General features: G+C 39.5%; 2 protein-coding genes across 2 annotated transcripts in view; one reads left to right on the forward strand and one right to left on the reverse strand.

Moving 5' to 3' along the window:
* The window catches only part of PALMD (palmdelphin), a 47,694-nt gene extending 43,856 nt beyond the window's left edge, over positions 1 to 3,838 (reverse strand). The window contains exon 1 of the mRNA XM_085231997.1: positions 3,581 to 3,838. The gene's annotated coding sequence lies outside the window, so the exon portion shown is untranslated. The remainder of the gene's footprint in view (positions 1 to 3,580) is intronic.
* A 14,278-nt stretch (positions 3,839 to 18,116) lies between these two features.
* PLPPR5 (phospholipid phosphatase related 5) overlaps positions 18,117 to 20,773 on the forward strand; it is a 203,121-nt gene continuing 200,464 nt past the window's right edge. Inside the window, exon 1 of the mRNA XM_085232183.1 lies at positions 18,117 to 18,285. The gene's annotated coding sequence lies outside the window, so the exon portion shown is untranslated. The remainder of the gene's footprint in view (positions 18,286 to 20,773) is intronic.

The raw sequence follows: 20,773 nt of genomic DNA on the forward strand, positions 1-20,773 counted from the left end.
ACCTTCGTGGTGTTTGCTAGGAATACATTGTTCACAGACCTGTATGGAAATGTACAGTGGTGGAGAATCTGAAAATACATTTCGATACCAGATTGTGAGTGCTGCTTGGAATTCCAAAGCTTGCAGTGTCTTTGAACAAATGGATGAAGATTTCTTGAATCTGTAGTTCTGAGCATGTATTGTGCAGATCAGTTTACTTTGATTCAAACGCCTCCATGAATTTACCCTTCTTTTTTTTTTTTTTTTTTTAACAGAAAATACCACCTGAAAACACTTGGATATGTGTTGAACTGTGATCACCAGCACTGCTGGAAATTGTGTGTGTTGATAGTCTACAGTCAAACAGGCTGTTATTACTGTCACTCTGAGTCAGTCCAGACTTCCCTTAGTGCCCAGCCTTCCTCTCTTGAACACTTCTACCTTCAGATTTCATGACGTGACCTGTTACACCTTTTCTTTGCTGCTTCCTAATACTTATATTAACGAAGGATCTTGCTGCTTTGTGCACAGATAAGCTTTGTTATCAGTTGTGCAGCATTTGTGACTGATTACACAAGTCCTAGCCTGAATTCTGAAGGTGATATGGATGGTGCCAGGCAATCACAGCTCTGCTCTTTGCTATCTGACTTTTGCTCTACATAGCCACATTCTGTGTACTTACGACACAGTCTCACAAGGAGTCCTGTTGCTGTAAATGTCTGTCTGTTTTGACATGCGAGTAGCAGTTAAACTCTTTCAGAACTTCAAAATGAAATGAAATCCCTCAAGTGGGTATTAGTAAAGTCTCTCATTGTTATGGAAAGTTTTAGTGTGCTGTTGGAGATTGCTTTATGGAATATCTTCCCTTTCTGATCCTTCAAACCATTTTCTTTTCTGATACAAAATTGCTGTGAATCGACTTTGTGTTAAACTGTTGCAGTTTATGTGAGAACCCATTAACTTTAGAGGGCAAGTTTAAGACTAAGCTTTATGGGAGTCCGGGCTTGCCAATGAATATCATAATGCACAGAAGATAGTTGTAGATGTGATTTTAAAAAATGTTTTTCTGATGCAAATTAGAAAAGGAATGGCACTAGATCACTGCTGAAAAACTGGAAGGCCTCTATATTTTTGTAGATCTTGGATTTCTGAGATGACTTTATCACGACTTTCAGCCAACAAGACCAGATAAGACATTGGAACAACTTCAGGCATTCTTTCTTTACGAAAGAATGGGTATCAGTGGCAGTTTGTTGGACTGAAGCTTCCGGAATTTGATTTCAGCCCTCTCTGAAGGCAGAATTTGCCTGAAATTAGATTTGTTTCCATTTTTTAAGTGGATGATGTTTACACAACTGTGATCAGCAAAAATCTTTGCTATGTGTTCAATGGCATCTGCTTAAAACTTCTCAGATGAAGTCAGCAGATCAGTTCTTTGTTGAGGTGGACATTCTGAGATTAAACTAATTATGTACCGATGTTGATTAGGATTTTGTTGGAGAGTGTCATTCCACCAACTCGATAAGAAAATTTCTGTAGTTTATAATGTATGTAAGTTAGATTTTAGATTGCTGCTGCATGCAGTAAGTGGAGATGGGAATCTCTGGAGGGCACTTTTACCATTTTAAAACTGATGAATTGCTCTGAAAGTAGCTGACTCCCTCTGCTGATTACAGTGCCTCTTTTTGCTGTGCTAATTTTCCTATTGATGAAACAATATCCTTGTTTTTTTTTTTTTTTTTTTTTGAATGTAGGTTATAACAAATCTAACGTGAAGGCAAATTAGACTCCACAGACTTTGCAAATATATTAATGTTTCAACATGAACACAAGCATTATATTGCATTTTTGTGTTCATGTGTACAGTCTTTATACCTCTAATGCGAGCATTCAGTATTTTTAACTCTTTCAAATACTGATTATTGTCAAATCTAGAGAAAAAATGAAATGCCACCATGAAAGAGAACCAAGCTGGTACTAAGATGTCTATTAACCCTTTGGCAATGACACACAGTCCAGCATTGATATTTCTGACAAAGCCCTGTGAGTCTCACGGCAGGCAGATATGGAGTAACCTGCCCTTTCTTCTTCCCTCAGGAGGTTTAGCCTCATCTACAGTAATTAGTATTTGGCTTGAATTCTGAAACTTTAAATAATTCTTACACAAAACTGATGTCTTAATTATACCTAAAAATTCTGGAAATAACTACTTTGTCCTTTTCTTAATAGGGAGTCATAGCTGCAGCCTCCTATCAACAGATTGTTTAGATAATGAGACTAGAAATCTTTTTGTATATTTGTTTTTCTATTTATTATGGGATTCTTCCTTGCTTTTGAAGAGATGTAAACAGATTAGGGATTTATCTTCCTCCTTTTATCTGCTCCTTTCTGCATCATTTCTAAAAATACTAAAAATTCTAAAAATAATAAACAATGATTTTATTTTAGACTAATTTATGTCAATGACTTCTACAAATGCATTTTAAAATTCTTATTCGTAATTTCAACACTTTTGTAACATCTTTGCATGTTTTGCTACAACTGTATACACAATTATATCTTCAGTGATGTAAGATAATGCAGACGTCCATTCTTGAGCAAAAATTCTGATATAAGCACATCTACCACTAATTAAGGGTTTGACAAAGTGTGCTGGTAATTCACACATTGTGTTTATGGACTTTGATTTTCCTTTTTCATCACTGTTTGCTTTCATCTGTTTGCTTTCTGTGCCTGGATCCCTTTGTGGAGTAATTTCAGTATCTCTTATGTTGTGCGTGGTGCATTGATAATAGAACTGAGATTCTGCATTCCTAGAGTAGATATAACCCATAGGAATCTATGTAGGAACATATTAATTAACTTTGTACCTAAGCATATCAAGGAAAAATTCCATATATTATGCAGTATGCATTATTTAAATTAAATAAAAACCAATAACAGCTAAAGTTAAACTAGTGAGGAATTTTTTAAATTCTAAACTGGTTCATGATTCATCTGCTTATTTATATAAAATGTACAAATATCTCTAGCAAAATTATTGACATCAGAGGCTATAATTTACAATAAAACAGGCAAAAATGACTAAGGTTATCTTTCTTCCCTGAGAGACCACACATTCTTCTCTGTCTGAAATTATTCTGTATGATTTGATGAACAGTAGATTTACAATAATTGGATTAAATTTAGCTACGTTTCAACATTCCTGTCTCTTGTTTGCCACCTGTCTTTCCATCCTCTCTTCCTGCTTTGCTCATCTCCCAAGAACAGTTACAGACACATCAGTATTTTAAGATTAGTTTAGTTCTAACTTTGAAGTAAATTCTGTCTACTGTGAACTGGCACAAACACATTAAAGCTGTTCTGGATTAATCTGATTTGTTCTTGTCCTGTCCTTCCGTATCCAAAAGCATAACTCAAAATCCAAATTCACATCATAATTGTTCATGTATAAGCCAGGATATATATATTTTTTTTTCATAAGAAAGAGAAAAGCACGATAAAGAGCAGAATCAAAATACAGTGGAAAGGCAGATTTTGATTGTCACATTTCCTAAGAGCAGTGTACAGCCTGAAATATTTTAAGAAGTGGGGACCTTACCTTTTGTGTCTTTGGTGTTCAGAAACAAAAGCATCAGTCTGTATTTTGATGTCGCGTTTCTCACTACCACTTTGCAGATGGCAGAGGACCAAAAGATGTACAGTCTGAGATAAATCCGCTTGGTGCTACGTTATGGTGCTTTATTCATGCATGCAGCCAGGCAAAGTCTGACCACTTTGTGAAGAAAAGCAGATGGAAAGAGGGATTTTAGCAATGGCAGTGGTGCGTCTGAGAAATACTTGCTAAAGATACTTCCTCTAAAAATCAGTTTATTATCCAAGAGATCTACTGGTTTGCTTGCTGGTTATATTCTAGTAAATATTTAACTTGCTGTATAAGAAACTTGGCTCTGTGTGAATTGTAAGCAGGTGTAGCTCTTTCTTTGGCATTTATTGGGGCCCTTTGTTCTGGACAAAGCCTAACTAAATTAGTGGGCGAGGTAAAATGTGGTGACTTAGTGCAGTTGCTGGATGTTAGGCAGGTGATAAAAGTTGCTTTGAATGCAAATGATAAACTTTCATATCATGAACTATATTTTTGTTACAGTCTTCCAGAAAAATCAGGGTGAGTGCATTCTAAAATTGAATGTCTGTGATCAGGAATGTTAAATTTTCTTGCAGGTATGATGAGAATGCTATATTGGATGTAGAGTCAATATGTTTTGCTTCATGCAAAGTTGCTTTAAAGGCAATAATTTCATGGCAACTCTTCGATTTTCCTGTGTCAACTTCCATGACACGTTGATTTACAGCTCTTGTGGTATGTGAAGAATGGAAGGAAATATGCCTCCACGTTTGCCAGGATGCCACACCTGGCTCCTGGGGCCACGGCTCAGACGGGAAGGTTCACCATGTACATCCAAAACAGAACGTCTGCATCAATCTGCGAAGCATTTGCCCAAAAGAATATGCAGTTTCAAATATTGGTGTTGTATGTCAGACAGATTGAAAAGCCGAGGAAAGAGCTTTAGTAAGCACAAGGAGCTAAGGAGGCAGGCAGGCTGGGCACAGGCCAGTATCGAGTGACCTCTGTCGTCTGCAGCGAAAGTTTCAAGGGCTGGGAAATCAGCAGCGTAAATCTCTGAACTCCGGCGCAGGACAGCGTCCTTTAAAGAAACCTTCCTTTAAAAAGGGTTCTTTAGTCCGACGCGTGGCCGCAGCACTGGCCGGGCAGGCAGGAGCCCCTCGCTCCGCAGCGCAGTGCCGGCTCCCCCTGGCGGCGCTCCGTGCTGCGCGGCCGCTGTGCCCGGCTGGGCGCTGCCCGTGTCCTTGGGAGCTGCGGGGCGCCGGCGAGCTTAATGGTCAACTGCTGGTGCCTCGGAGTGCAGTTATGCCTGGAGCCGTGTAGGAGTCCGAATTCACTGAAGTACTTGTGCCTCTTACTGCGATAGAAACAAAGTAGCTTGGCTTGGAGTATTTTTTTCTCGTATCTATTATGATATCTCTGAAAACATATACGTGCGATTCTACATGTCAGCATAAAATGGTATCTAGCTCAGTCAAGAGCTGTACGTACATAGACCCTTTGAAACTGGGGTATGTTGCAACAATATTGAAATGCAAATGCACGTCCTGACTAAAAATCAATACAGATTTGAAAATATTATCCTTGATCATCCAGAACTGAGCCACTCAATTGTGTAAAGAATGGCTCATCTGGCACTGCATCATCTCTCAGATTAGTATTCTTGTTATTAATTTATATGTTATCTTTAATAATATCTTGTTTAATTCTGTAGTGTGTGAAAGCGACCCACCCACTGTGTCATTTCCTGTGTCATTTTCCTACAAGAAATAGTGCCAGGCTTTCATCTGAGACTGATGCACTGCTCTGATTCAATCTGATTTGCAGCAGTAGAAATCTAGTTGGGCTCTTCTGAAGTGTGTAAATATTTCCAAACAAATATGTGACCTGGATAGGCTGGATCAATGGGCTGAGGACAAAGGGACTTTGGTCACCACCCTGGGCAACACTACAGGCTTGGGACAGAGTGGCTGGAGAACTGTGCAGAGGAAAATAACAGGATGTTGGTCGATACTTGTCTGAACATAAGCCAGCAATGTGCCCAGGTAGCTGAGAAGGCCAATGGCATCTTGGCTTGTATCAGAAATAGTGTTGCCAGCAGGAGCAGGGCAGTGATCATCCCTCTGTATTCAGCTCTGGTGAGGCTGCACCTTGAGAACTGTTTTCAGTTTTGGGCTCCTCACTACAAGAAAGACACAGAGGCTCTGGAGCATGTCCAGGGAAGGGCAGTGAAGCTGGTGATAGGGCAAGATAGGACAAGAGGCAATGGCTTCAAGTTGTGAAAGGGGAGGTTCTGTTTGAACATTAGGAAAAATTTCTCCAAAAGAGTGGTCAGGCACTGGAATGGGCTGTCCAGGAAGGTGGCTGAGTCACCCTCTCTGGAGATGTTCAAGAAGTGTGCGGATGTGGTATTAAGGGATGTGGTTTAGCAGGCAACATTGGTGGTAGGTGGATGTTTGGACTAGATAATCTTAGAGATCTTTTCCAACCTTAATAATTCTATGATTCTATATACAAATATATATACAAATATATATATAGTGGCTAATATTTTCCAGCCTATTGTAGAGTGCTGAAAATAGGTTGCATTGAAGTTTTCATTTCTGCCTGAATAACAGAAGAGTCTTATTTCTCTCTAGGCATAACAAAATGCCTCTGGTTAACTCTGTGTGACAAAGCCTGGACAAGCTGGGAGTGGTTAAGATCTTCAGCATGTAAAAAACCTCATTTTTTTCTGTAGTTCGAGTAACACTGGAGGAAAATCCAGGACACCAGGAGGAAGGGAGTGCTGGTTTTTAAACGGCACGTGTGGGTTAACACACTCTGAGTGTACTTTGTGTTAGCTTTGTGATTGATGTCTCGTAGCTGTTCTTGTTCAACTAAAATTTGAAGACAAATTTTATTCTTAGAGGGAGTAAAGCTGCTTCAAATTGCCTTATTCCATTATGTCTAATTTAAAATATTCCCTGCCCATCTAGTTTGTCTTTCACATAGCTTCATCTCGCAGTGGAAGATTCATTCTGATACCACTTTCAGAGGTGTATTTCTGGGCATGGTATGAAATATATTTTATTCCTCAGTATGTTCAGCTGTTAGGTACAGTACTTCTAGTGTGCTTAGATTAGCATTCTAGTTTGGATCAAGAATGTGCTTCTGAAGTCAATCTGCTTGTCCTGTTCTTGTCCCAGACATGCTTTGATTCCCATCGTGGAGATGTCTTGGTGTGCTTTCACCGGATCTCTTTTGGATAAATCTAAAGAGAACACTGTGTCCCAGGACCACATTTGATGTTCACCAAGTGCATTAAGCCCATAATAGGACCTGATAAGCTCTTGTTTGAGGTAACCCTCAAAAACATGTATAGCAAGGATGTCAGCAACAACTTTTCCATTTTACAGATCTATTTCTAGTGGAGCCCAGTCCTTGCTACTGTGTTTTTTTTTTTTTTTTTTTTTTTTTTTTCTTGTAGTACATTTTCGTTTGTTTCATTTTTGTGACCTCATGCATCCATGTAGCATGTTTTCTTTTTGGGGAGAGGAGAAAGAAAATTGATTCTTTGCCAGAGCCAAGTCTGAGGTTTTACAAAATACTCAGCAGGACGCTCAGTGTTGGGGTTTTGAATTGCCTGAACTAGAGAAGATGGAATCGACTGTTTTTGGGATCAGATTTCTCCAAAATTTCTCAGGTACTTGATCTGGAGCTTAACTTCAGGCTTATCCATCCTAAGAAAGCAGGGGAGCAGAGAGAGATGCAAAAAAGATGTTTTCCAGCAAGCAACAGGGAAATGGCAGAAGAAGTATTCTTACACTGTGTAAATAATCACCTCTGGAATCTTCTGGGATCCATTTTCATTTTTTTTTTTCTTACATTCACAAAAACTTCCTCCAAAAAGAAGTTACAGAGGCTGACCTTTGAATGTCATGTTCCTTCATGTGGTATCTTTTTGATGCTAACATGTTTAAATGAAAAATAAACTTCAGTAATGATAAACTAATGCAGTCCTAATGAAATGCCCCTAGATGGATTGGAGTTTAATGCCATGGCAGCGTAGCAGATTTCTGAATTTTAATGAGATAAGTAAAATAAACTGGCCTTTACATCATACTGTTAATAGGCTGAACCTGATTAAATTAGAACAGAAGCAGTTTGTAGACTGAGACAGATAAATTGTGAAAACACCGAGTTCAAAGTCATGGCAAAGATTCCAGGTACAAATCACAGACACAGGAGGAAAAAAACAGGTATATCTGAAAGTTGCCGATATTAGCAGATCCAGTTGTTGGTGCTTCATCATGGTTTTTTGTTTTTTTTTTTTCCATGTTTTTTTGTTTGTTTGTTTGTTTTTGTTTATTTTCCCTCTGTAAAAGGTCAACTCAAGTTCCCATGGGTTGTAATGAACTCTGAAATGGAATGGGCAAAAATGTCAACTCTGAATTGCTCAAGATATCTGATCCCAAACAAGACAGTAATATTTGTTGCCTACAGGACATTTCAGAGCAGGTTTAAGGTGGTCCAGGTTTTCTGATTTTTACCATGATTTTGCACTTGGAATTCTATACTATGGTTGAATCTAGCTTAGATGTTTGAGGTTAATGTATCTCTATTACTTAAAGAAAGAAATTGATGCTCCTAAACTTTTGAGGCAAATATTTGGGGTGAGTACCTACAGTCAAGGCATTCTCCAGCCAGATCTGTTCAAACGTAGTTTGAGCTGAACTTGCCAAACTTTTGATGTGCTGTTCAGACACAAAACACGCTCTGACTGCATGTAGAAGTCACTGTGTGGCTTTTTATATCCTGGAACTGAAAGGCCCAAGTCTCCAGGCTTGAACGGTGACAGGACAGGCTCAGTGTTTGACTTAGAGGATTATTTTTTTTCAAATATTTCACAAAAATGACTCCTTATTTTAGTTGCCTTAGCTTAGGAAGCTACAAAAGTGCTCGAACCAAGACTCAGCAGAAGCACCAGTTTCTGAGATCTGCCTCACAATATCTGATGCTGGTTCAGTGCCCCTCAAAGGATGCTATGTTGGCTGTTCAAATGCACGAGTCACAAAGAGTAGGGAGTCCTCAGTAAGAAGGCTGCAAGTTCTCCCTCTGAAATGGTGTCAGCCTATAGGTAGGGAGTCCTCTAACAGCAGTCAGGACCACAGTGCTTTAAATAAAAGATCTGTTGGATGCCAGTCCCCCTGAAATTCAGCTTCTAGTCATTTTAGTCATTTTGTTCCTCACTGGAACTCCGAGGTAGAAAATAAGCCTCAAGGAGATGTTAGTGTAGCAGTGTATTATTAACTCCTCTTTGCAGCTGGATGAAGCCTTGAAAAATTTCAGATAACGTTGAGCCTGAAAGAGCACTGTTTTGTAACTATATTGTGTACCAAGCTAATAGCTTCTTCAAAAGTTTGCTTAATTAATTGGGAAGCACTAAAAGCTCAAAACCACTGTGAAGGATGTGTTAATCAAAATTATTAATGAAATGTGATGACCTCCACATAGATGTTCCCATACACAAAAATAAGGGCTTTGTAATTGAGATCCATTAAATTGTGGCTACACTGACTGAGTTAGCAGCCTCAGGTGCAGACTGGCATTCAATATTGCGATTTTTTTGCTCTGTTAGCTATATGAATGGGATGGGAAAGAGAGCTATAGTGGCATTCCGCTCTTTACTAATAGGAAGGTGTTTAAGATGCAAATGGAAAGCTCTTCTACCTCCTCTTTTAATACATAGAATCTTCAGTCCATCCTCACTTCTATTAAAAGAAATTTATTCTTTGAGACTGAGCTGTGCAGGTTTCTATGCTACTCAGCAGTTGTGCTACAATACATAGATCATAGATCTCATTCCCATGTAAGGACACCTCTTTCCTTCTGTAGCAGAAACTCATTAATTTTAATGTACACCAGTGAAGCAGCTGAGTAGGCTTTGAGGTCTCCTTCATAGCAGCATGTTGTATTGCTTCTGCACCACTGAGCTCATAATTCTTTTATTAAGAAAGCAAGAAGGAATACAGTGTATACAGTCCTAATGCTATCTTCCTCAGATATCACAGAGCATCAGCACTTTCCAGAAACACAAACAGCCTGCTTGAAAAATGAAGTGAAGCATTCTTTGTTTTCTTTAACCCACAGGTAAAGGAATATGTGGCACAACTGATCTCTGCATTGTTTGCTTCACTATGTCCTAAGCTCCTCCTAAGCTTTGTAGGTTAAGGCTAGGAAAATTGACTGTGTGCGAAATAAATACTAGAGATGATATATACAGCTGATATAGAACCTGCCTGCTTTTCCTCTGCAAACACCTGAACACCTGAATGTAAGGTATTTCCTAAAGTCTCCAATATTTATCTGTGCTTACTTAAGTATATATTTTCAGAACTGCACATTTGCTCTTTTTGTTGCTTCTTTAGGACTGGGACTTTCAAGCTTTGAGAACCCAGTTCCATTTCTGCCAGTTCCTAAATTGGTCTGAAAACCTCAGCCCAGTTCTGCCAGGATGCACAAGGGAAGCATTCATTTAATATTTAGTTTCATTGGAGCATTTTAGGTGAGGCACACAGTGGTGCTGAAGACATGATTGATTCAGATCTATTTTAGACTGGAATTCAAAATGGAGATTAGATTCAGCTCTCATATCTTCCAGCCTGTTTTCTTCTCCTCTGGTCTGTCAAAACAAAAATGAATAGCAAATAGAGAATCTGAAATTTTCAGAACACTGCCATTTGAAGTTAATACTCAGGCAGAATACCTGGTGGTTTCTGCATATCCTGCATATCCAATATTAGCCACGGTTGTATTTTGTTCATTAAATATGCTTCTGTTTATTTTCATTTTTGATTCTAAAGAATTCTTCAGGATTCAGCTGCAGGAATTAAACAGAAGCAGAAATTATTTAGATTTTTAAGATCAAGTCTTCCTTCTCCTCTTTTGTTTTTGTTTTGTCTTGGGATAGGTTTGACTCTCCTTAGTGTGTGTAAATATGCCTCTTTTTTTTATTTATTTATTTTTATTTTTATTTTTTTCTGGTTTGCCCCAAGACTTGTTAATTCTGATTTACAGACCTGAAAGCTTATACTGTATGCAGTAATTCCCATACTCTGAAAAAATGTGCATACCAAGGTCCAACAGGGCCTTATCCAACCTATCTCTGCCAGGCAATGGTTCAAGAAAAAGGGTGAAGAAAAGCATATTGGAATGTCTCCCAGTAAAACCATGCTGTTATCTCCCTATGGTGATCAATTAGAGTCTTGTAAATAATTGCAAGCATTAGCCCAGTTGATTCTGTGAGTGTGTGTTGTGTCGGGGAGGCTATGTATTATGTTTATTGGTTTGCAGTTCAGTTTGCAGTTCGTGTACTAGAGAAGCACACAATGTAGCATGGCATCTTTCTGTTCTGCACCGTCAGGTGGAGTGTAATGAGTCAGTGAGCAACCTTGTTTCCCTCTTCTTGCTACCTGTGTAACAAGTTGGGCAAACCCTTTGGCAGGTAGACAAAGCAGCATAAATTCTGGGAGCAGCTGAGCATGTTCTGCTGAGCAGACTTTTGTCTGACATGAGCAGAGACCATAGGGCTCCTATGAAGAACAGAGAGTAGACACAAAGCCCAGGCACTGGAAATGCTGGAAAAGACTTTCCAGAGGACCCACAGTGGTGTGCTATAATCCAGAGATGAAGCAAAGTTCATTGTATATTCTCCTCCCCTGTGTTTGCTTTAATGTTAGTGCTTTCATGTTCACTGAGAGTTTTAACCGCCATCAGAAAACTTCTAGAAAACTTCCAGACTGATCAATGCTTCTGAATCTTTGCACAGCGCTTTGGTTGCCAGTTGAAAAGGAAGGAGGTGAAGGTTGTGACCTCTTTGAAGCAGTGTGGCTTTGGACCAAGTGTAAGCTGACTGGAAAAATTCCACACCTTCTCTGGGCAGCCTGCTCCGGTGCCTCACTACCCTTTGAGAATTTATTCCTGACATCTAACCTAGATTTCCTCTCTATTAGTTTTAAACCATTTCTCCTTATCCTATTGCTATCATGATGTCCTTTTACCATTATATGTCTTTACCATGTAAAAGGTCAGACCCCCTCCTTCTTGTAAGCTCCCTTCAAGTACTGGAAGGTCCCAGAGCCTTCTCTTCTCCAAGCTAAACAAGATCAACTCTCTCAACCTTTATATAACAAGAGGCGCTCCAACCCTCTGATCATCTTTGTGGCCCTCCTCTGAACCTGCTCCACTAGTTCTGCTTGTCCTGGGGGCCCCAGGATTGAATGCAGTACTCCAGATGGGGCCTCACAAGGGCAGAGCAGAGAGGGACAATCATCTTCCTCTCCCTGCTGTCCTCCACTCTTTGGATGCAGCCCAGGATACTGTTGGCCTTCTGAACTGCAAGCATACACTGATGGCTCGTGTCCAGCTTTTTGTCCATCAGGACCCCCAAGTTCTTCTCTGAAGGACTGTTCTCCCAGTCTATACACATATCTGGGATGGCCTTGGTCCAAGTGCAATGTGCAAATATCTGCATTCGTCAAGTAAGGATGACAGTCAGGACGCTGGGGGCTGGCATGCTAAGGATAACTAGATTGTTACTGGGAAATCTTTGGTGGATGGCTGAGAGGCATTGGCATCAGAACAGTTGATCTGAGTATGAAAAGATCCATCCGTCAACATCCCCTCTCTGTACTGAGTGCTAGTTAGGTAAAGGGAGCTGTCTGCCTTACTAGGAGGCTGGGTACATACACTTGGAATGTGGTAGCTGGAGAGAATGGGTTGCTGCTTGGACAAAGATAAATCTTAATTGTGAAATATCTTCAGGAAAAGCACTGACTATTTTGCCCAAGGAAAAAAGCAGGTGTAGAGATAAGAGTTATAAAATGTCAGATTTTATGAAAGGAACCAGATGATGGCAGCATAGAATGCAACAGAAGACTGAGAAAATTCCTGGGTTAAGTAGCAACAGAACTGTCCTTGAAAATGGAGTCAGAGTTCAATCTTTCCATCTCATCCCTCACTTCAGCAGTGGCTTTAGAGATATAGGTTTATGGTTCTGGGAAGGAGAAAAGAAGACAATTATTGTCTTCTGTGTTCATGTGCCAATCTTTCATAAACTATGCAATAAATCAGCTCTGAAGTCTTTTCTATGTAGCATCAGTGGTAAATAGTTGTGCTTGACTCTTTTGGACTCAGAAATCATGTATTTTTTTCCTTAGTAATGTAAATTCTTCTAGAAAATCCTACTGCCTACAAGTCTACTTTGCTAATTCTTGTCAGCAAAATTAGTCTGTAACCACCGCAGTCTCCAAGATAGAATTTAGAATACATCCCTAGGTATAATGAGAAATACAAGCTGGATACACATTAGTTTTCAAATGAAAAGCTTAACAGCAAATATATCTGAACCATAGATGCTTGACTGAGTTGCCTAAGAAACCAACACCTGCTGTGGTCCTGTGACAGAGAAGTGCAATCTCTGTGGAAAAAAACCCAGGCAGTCATACTGGAGCACAGTTTGGTTGTACTGGCAGAGGACGGGATGATCACTGTGCAGGGGCTGTTTGCTCTAGACCTTCTGGTTTGTATTGGCCACCAAAGTAGGTAGTTGGGGTTTAACATAACCCTTCAGAATTGCTTCTGCAGAGGTAGGCACATCATCTCAGAGGATGCAAGCACGTAGAAGAGTATTTTCAAGATATGTAATGTTATAAGTTAGTGCAGCAACACAAGGTTACAGCCCATTCACAGCTGCTATGTATATGCCTTACCTCTGTGCTGGGAGCACTTGGAAGTGGAACTGTACCTCTGTATGATGGTAATTCTTAACTTTGAGATAGATTCTAGAAGCTGAGCTGCTCCAATTGTTTTAATTTAAAGTTTGTTGGCACTGTTCCCCTCACAAGTTCAAGTGTTTTCTGGAATAGTTGACTCTTGAATTGCTGTGGTGACTGGCTCTGGCTCTGCAGATCTCAGTTACTGTGCAGTTGACTACCCTAGTTTCTAGAGCTGAACTGACTCTTGTGAAGCCTACACAGTGCAGCTCAGTAGAAAAGTGTAAGTTTCAGAGAAAGTTGACTTTCCAGTCCTGAGAGATCTAACACATAGCAGATGTCTGATGGATTCCTCTGGCTGATAAAATCAAGCTCAAACCATGCAGTAGCATCAGCCAATGATGTATGCAATCTCTATTGACAGAGAAGCTAAGCTCTCATCTCACATGTAATAAAACAGGAAGGAGAAAATTCCTTAATGGAAAAAAAAAAAAAAAAAAAAAAAGTAAGATACCTGCTACTATGTGTTCTCCAGGACAAACTAAAACCAGACTTTGCCAACAGAGACAAAGTGCTTAATATCCACACCGGAATTTTAAGATAAAAAATAGTATAATTATTTTTATTTTTACTACAGCAGCTAAGATTGCTCTCCTAAATAGATACATTGGTATTTTATGTTTAAAACATATTAAAAGGAGACTTGTGTGAATTTTTTTCTGGAAAAGAATGAATGATGTGGTACATTTATCAACAGAGTTATAAAGCATTTATAATTAGACCTTATACTTTGTATATGCTTCAAGGAGAGGAATTTCTGAGTCAGCATGTGGCGCCATTAAACGTTTTAAAATGTAGCTTAATAATAGCTTTTCACATCCTTTTAGTTGAATGTGACTTTTACTTTAAAAATAAAATGAAATAATTTTTAAAAAATTGCTCCTGGAGGTTGAGTGTTCTGTATTCATGCCATTCTGTATCTCTGATTGCAAGTACTACAATCAAAAGAGTGAACAAAACAGGACCATGAAAATGGGCCTCATAATTATGGAGTGACACTGCTAGTGCACATTTTCCAAGAATGGTAATTAGGCACATGTCAGGGGTAAGCACACAGAACCTCAACATATAGCTGTGCCGTTCCCTCCAGAGATGTCTGTTTCTATTCATGACATCCTTGCAATCTCTTCTAACCCATAATTTTCAAGACAGCAAAGCATTGGTGTTTGTGTTGTGCAGCCTCTGCTGTTTTTCCTTCAGAGCAAACAGGAAATCCCAACATTGCATCTCGCCACAGTCAATTTTAAGCAGTTGAACATCTCCAAGAAAGCACTTTCCTCCTAATTTGTACCTGGTTCAATATGCAGAAGTTTTGCAGTTGACACATTACTGTGCTGATAATGCTGTGCTCTTGGCTACAAAAGGTAACATGCGCTGGATTGAGGACAACACCTGCTGATGGTGTCCTACGGCAGCTGTAACACTGACTTTATATCTTTCTGCTTTCTAGGAAGAGGAGGACCACAGTGGCTAGTTTATGAAGCTAAACACAGTATTAAGAGTGCTGTTACATTGTATGACCCGGCCTGGATTTCTGCAGGTGGAGGACAGCAGTTCTTCAAAGGAGAAGACCAAAAGGCAGGAGATGGCAGCTGAACTCCTGGGTTTCTTGCAAACCTTCCTCATAAAATCCCTTTAAATGAAACTACAATTCTTGTTTCATTTTAAATGCAGAGAACGATTTTGTAGCAAGTTCTTCTGTGGGTTCTGTAAATACACAGAGTAAATTAAATTTAGTTGTATGCCTGTTATCTCTACTTACTCTTTGATTTTTTGCATAGTGTTTAGAATTGTCTTTTTACAGCACACAGATATAACATGAATACACCTACAGGAGATAAGACTGATTCTAGGCTAAAACAAAACAGTCTGAAAGTGGTAGAATGATATTCAAAGAAAGTGAAGTTTTTGTGTAACGGACCTTACTTAACAATTTTTCATTGTTTCATTTGAAAACTAGATACTATTTTCATTGCCAGTTCTGATGTACGTTTACTCTACCCTGCATTCTTTCTCTTCTGTTCTTTTTCTTAGGATAGACAGAAAGAATACTTTATTTGAAATAACTGCTGTCATGATAATTCTTATGTGTAGTAATACACGTGACAGTACCAGAACCTCTCAAACTACCTCCCAGTATTAAATATAAGAAATAATACAGCTTTTCTTGGCCACATTAATTTTTTGGACAGTGATATTAAAATTATACGTATACATTTATTGCTTATATGAACAGTAAGTTGCAAAACTAATATTAAGTTATATATTTATATTCTGTTTTCAGTGTCTTATATTTGCAGATCATTTTGAGTAATGCATTCATCAAAAGGAAGAAACTAGCTTTCATAAATTATTGCTTCCCATAAAGGGTCAAATTGTTCAGTTTAAATGACTATAATTTGTCAGCCTATGTTCCTTTCACATGTTGTGATTTTATTCTTCACAGCACTGCAAGTTGTTTCATAGCATTATTGCATGCTGTTATATTTGCCAAGTTTTACCCCAAAGGTATTTGCATTTCAGTTCTGAGCGAAACCCTTCCTGTACAGCAGGTGATTTGCAAGGTGCTTTGTGATATTTCCTGATAAAAAGTTCTATGTAAATTTTCTTTACTACCATATGGCCTGTTCATGTTCCCAGTTCAAATCCACTGGGAGAAATCTCTCAGCAAAATCAACGGAGGTGCATCTGGTCCACACACAGGCTACAACAGAAAATTCTTTTGGTTTGATTAGTCTTTCAATGGAAATTTAAATAAATCAGATGTAAGAAGAAGCAAAGCTGCACAACAATGAAAACCACTCTGTGATGTGTTTGAGATATGCCAGGAGCACTTCTCAGTAGAGACAAGTATAACAGATTATAAATTGGCTTGGTCAGAGTGAAAATCACTTGTAAGAGCACTGTTTACAAACCATCTGGATTTTCAGGTCAGTAGTTTGCTGCAGTAATACTCTAGACACTGCATATGCAAGCAGAACAAAATGGATTTTACTAAGTTCTCTTTTTTCTTTTTCCTTTTTTTTTTTGCTGACCAGCGTTATGTAGATGCAAAAAACAAACAATATTGGTGCAGCTATGTTCTGTGCTGCTTTAGTTGAGGAAACAAATACTTTTACAGGGGAGATATGCTGATTGTCATGCCAACAATGAAGGCAGAGTTTGTTTTTGCTGCTAACAGAAAAGTATGCCAAATTTGTGTTAGTGTTCCTTTCCATTGCAGCCTCTCGTAATCTGAAAACATTTTCAGAATAAAAATGACAGTGCCAGTGAGAATGAATGAACTTTGACAGCAGTATAATGAAATGTGTGGGAGGAAGCACTCAATCTGCAGAATTTGAAAGAAAATCTAATTCCATCTCCAGTCCTTCAAGATGTGGTACTGGGCCAAGGACTCTTAATACAAGTAGCAACAGTGTACAGCCTAATTCAAGCGTGGTGAGAATAGTCTCTTCTGGTGCATGCAATATTAATTCTCCAGGGTTTTCTCCATCTGTTGTCATGTATGCTTGAAGTGTAACCTCTTTGAGGCAGGAAGTAATTTTATTTCATGCATTTACTATGCCTACCTAGCACAGTCAGACATTGTCAGGGAGATATAATCACTACTGTAGTACAGGTAACAATCTTTTTCCTTGTAGAAGTCACAGTGATGAAAGAATAATGATATAACTCATGTTTATAACATATTTCCTAAAAAAAAAACAAATCCAGATGTATTTTTATAAGTTATTTCCTAAACATAGATGTAGGGTTTTTTTGTATTTTTTTTGTTTGTTTTTTTTTGTTTGTTTGTTTGTTTGTTTTTTTTTAAATAACTGAAAGCAGATATAGAAGTTACCTCATTACTGTAGTGAAAATCTAGATTTTCAAGCAAAATAAGTTGTGAAAATCTAACAACAAATGAAAGCACGAATTTACCAAACAGCAGCAGCAGAAGAGACTTTCTGTACTTGGTAAGAAGCAATATACAATAATTGCGGTACCCATGGGGAAGGTAGGAAAAGGAAACCGGGCTCCTCGTCAGCTCAGCTCTGATAGAACATTACCTGATTTGCAAAGCACAGTCTCCCAAATCTGCCACCCCTGCCCAGGCAGAAACACCTCCTTCCCTATTGAAAGTGCTAGGAAGCTGGACAGTATCTCTGCAGATCTGATAGGAATACTTCTGATCTGCAATCTCTCTGCAGTAAAAAAGGCAGCTCATGTGAGTGTACTGTGGGTCTGTGGTGTTCCAGTGTTTGTAGGTCACTAATTAATGACTGCAATGAATTATTAGGAAAGGGAGAGATGGCTGACCCATGGCTTGAATCCTTCAAGTTAAAAGTGAGTGCCTGTTGGTTTTGAAGTTCTATGGGCTTCTAAATATAATACAGAATTTAATGACTCTTTGTGGACCTTATGTATCAATCATAAGAAAAAATTACTTTTGGTCATGGAGGAATAGCAAACTATGGCTGTTCCTACAGTAGTGCAGTGCATTTCCTGGGATCCATAACAATGCCCGTTGTTCCGAGTTTTCTCTTTATTATCAGTTTTTGGACCAGGGTGTGCGCTGAGATGCTGGCTACAGCGGTGCCTGGTTCCGGAACGTTCCACTCTGTTCTAGAAGGTTCTGCCCAGTTCTAGAGAGCTCTGCGCGGCCGCAGCCCGTCCCGTCTGGTGCCACCGCGCCCCCTGCCGGGCAGAGAGCAGCCGGGCAGCGGAGGTGCTGGTGCTGAGCGCCGCGCAGGTGAGGAAAGTGGGAAGCAGCGAGGTCGGAGCAGGAGGGCAGAGCTGGTGCCGGAGCAGGGCCTGCAGCACGTAGCACAAAGGCTGGTCCTCCATTTTGTGTCTCAGAAGAAGATGGCTGTGGCAGGGCGATGGGTGAGTAGGTGGTGTGTGGCTTCCTTGCACGTGTTAGGAAGGCTGGTTGTGGGCAGGTGACCCAGCCTAGCCATTTTAGGCATGCTAATGCTTTACGTTCTGAAGTACAACCAAAAATAGGATGTGTTTTTTCCTTGCAAAGCTCCCTATTAATTTATTTCATTATTAAAAATAAAATTTATTATTCCCCTGAGTGCATTTTGTTTGACACAAATCTGGATGGCAGAATCAGGGCCTATTCTGAGCTATATGGAGTATAAACGTGTGTGACTTAGGGACTAAATCAATTACAAGGACTGGAGGTGAACCAGTATCTCCTGTGTTACACTGTGTTACAATGAAAACAGTGAGAGAGAGCTCTCCCGGTTTTTTTTTTTTTTTTTTTTTTTTTTTTTTTTCTTTTTTCTTTAGTAAGATGTTACAGCAACTACTTGCACCCTTGGCAATTTAACAGAACTTAACCGAACTCAGATCTCATCAGGTTTTAATTGCGTGGTTCAGGAGTTATTAAAATAAGCCATCAAACAGCCCTGTAAAGGCAATCCTATGTACCTCAGTGCACTGGGCTCATAAAGATAGGTAATCCCTAAACTCCTGAGCACAAATTAGTCTGGGTTAAGTGGATAAATAGAGAAAAGTTGTCCTGTGGTAGCATACAATCACAAGAAATTGTTCTTTAAATATTCTGGTTTTAGTTTGCAGCTGGTAGATCATCTTCATCTGCAGGCTGCCCCTCCTTGCCACGTTCTCCATCAGAGATGTGATGTAACTGCACTGTGCAGCCTGGGGTGTTTTCACACACATGTGGGTGTGCCTCTGCAGGGGAGGCCTGTCTGATTGCAAGTTGCTAATTCACAGTATAGGCAAATTGTTATGTAACTGCAATAAGGTGTCTAATCTCCCTTTGCCCAGAGCTATTATACACAGAAAGATTCATGGTGAGTGCAAAGCAGTTAAGTTGAAGGTGATGCCAATTATGCTGCTCTGTACCAGCTGAGAACCAGGCCACCCTAATAGGCCACCTAAGAATACTTTTTTTTTTTTTTTTTGTGACCCACCTGTGATGAAGCAAGCATTGTTGCCTCAAGGCCCAGGTGTGTTCACACACTGCAGTGCTAGTGTTTTCAATGTAAAACACCTGTGAACCAAATAGGACTGGATGGTTTTCCCCACTTCCAGTGCAGCTCTAGCATAGACAAGAGCAAAATGTTCTGCTCACAGCCATGAGGGTCTGCAGCACTCAAAGTTCTGGGAAGATGAAAATGGCTGCTTGCCACACCGGGAAGTGAATTTGCTGACTGAAGGAGATCTTGAGTATACAGCAGTGTTTTGAGCTAGAATGGGGTGAAAGACTTGAGTCTGCATATGAGGAAAAAAAAAAAAAAAGTCTAAGTAGGCTGAATGTGTGGAAGAGGTGAACGTATCTCTCTAAGCAATGCTGAATATTTTAGGGCAGCACTGTAGAATGGCCTGTGTTCCCACCAGGGGGCAGGACGAGACAAAAATTAAGGAGTCATTAAGGGGTAAAAAAGCAATAGCCCTGCTTTTAATATTTGTTCCCTTCGGTTTCTGCAAAACCACAGTCCCTGCAGCAGTATGGCTAGCTGAGTGAAAGAAGTAAGGCCTGTTTTTCTGTTTTGTTTTGTTCTGTAAGCAATGCTTGGCTTCTGCTTCAGTGAATGTATATGTATTACTTCTTCTAAGATACTCTCTCCTCACAAGCATAAGCATTTTAATGTTATATAAAACTGTATCATAAATCTGATTTATTTTTTTTTCTATATTGCAAAAAGCTGGCTGTTACTTTAAATCCCTTCTGTAGCATTTTAGCTCTTATTTTTCCTGAGCACAGTTTAGGGATTATCCTAGGCACTTCAATGCAAGGCTGCAGTACTATATTGTCCTTTGTAAAAACACAAGCCTAAGGCTTGTTCCATGCCCAATTAAAAGGAGGACTCTGACATCTTAAGCATTACTCGTGTCTAGGAATAATGCAGACAGCAGCCTAGTTTCTGACATATTGTTGTGACCCACTGTGCAACAATGGAATGGACCACTGGCTGAAGACTTTTTAGCCCATCCGTAATACAGGTAGCTGTGAAGAGCAAAAATTAGGTTTGTTCATGCAGAAGTGGATGTGCTTGGAAGAAATGCTGTTCATAATTAATTATAGCCTAATCCCAGATGATCTGAGTGCTCAGCTCTGAGCAAGACGATTGTGAAAGTCTTTTCAGTAATTGCACTACAGAATGTAGTATATGTAAGAGGAGGTGAATCACCCAAGAGCAGAATTATATTAAATAGTTCCCAGGCCACTCCAAATCTATGTGTGAGATGTGAAGCCAGTAGCTGCTATCTGTGGATAGCTGTATATTATTGCTTGCAGCCATATTACCATGTTACCAAAGTTACCAGGTCCCAGTAATTGTGGTGAGAATAAGTGGCCTTTCATTCATCATAGAGTTGTACAGGAATGAGAAGCCATCCT

Source organism: Meleagris gallopavo, chromosome 10 (assembly GCF_905368555.1).
Source record: "Meleagris gallopavo chromosome 10, MGAL_WU_HG_1.1, whole genome shotgun sequence".
Taxonomy (NCBI): Eukaryota; Metazoa; Chordata; class Aves; order Galliformes; family Phasianidae; genus Meleagris; species Meleagris gallopavo.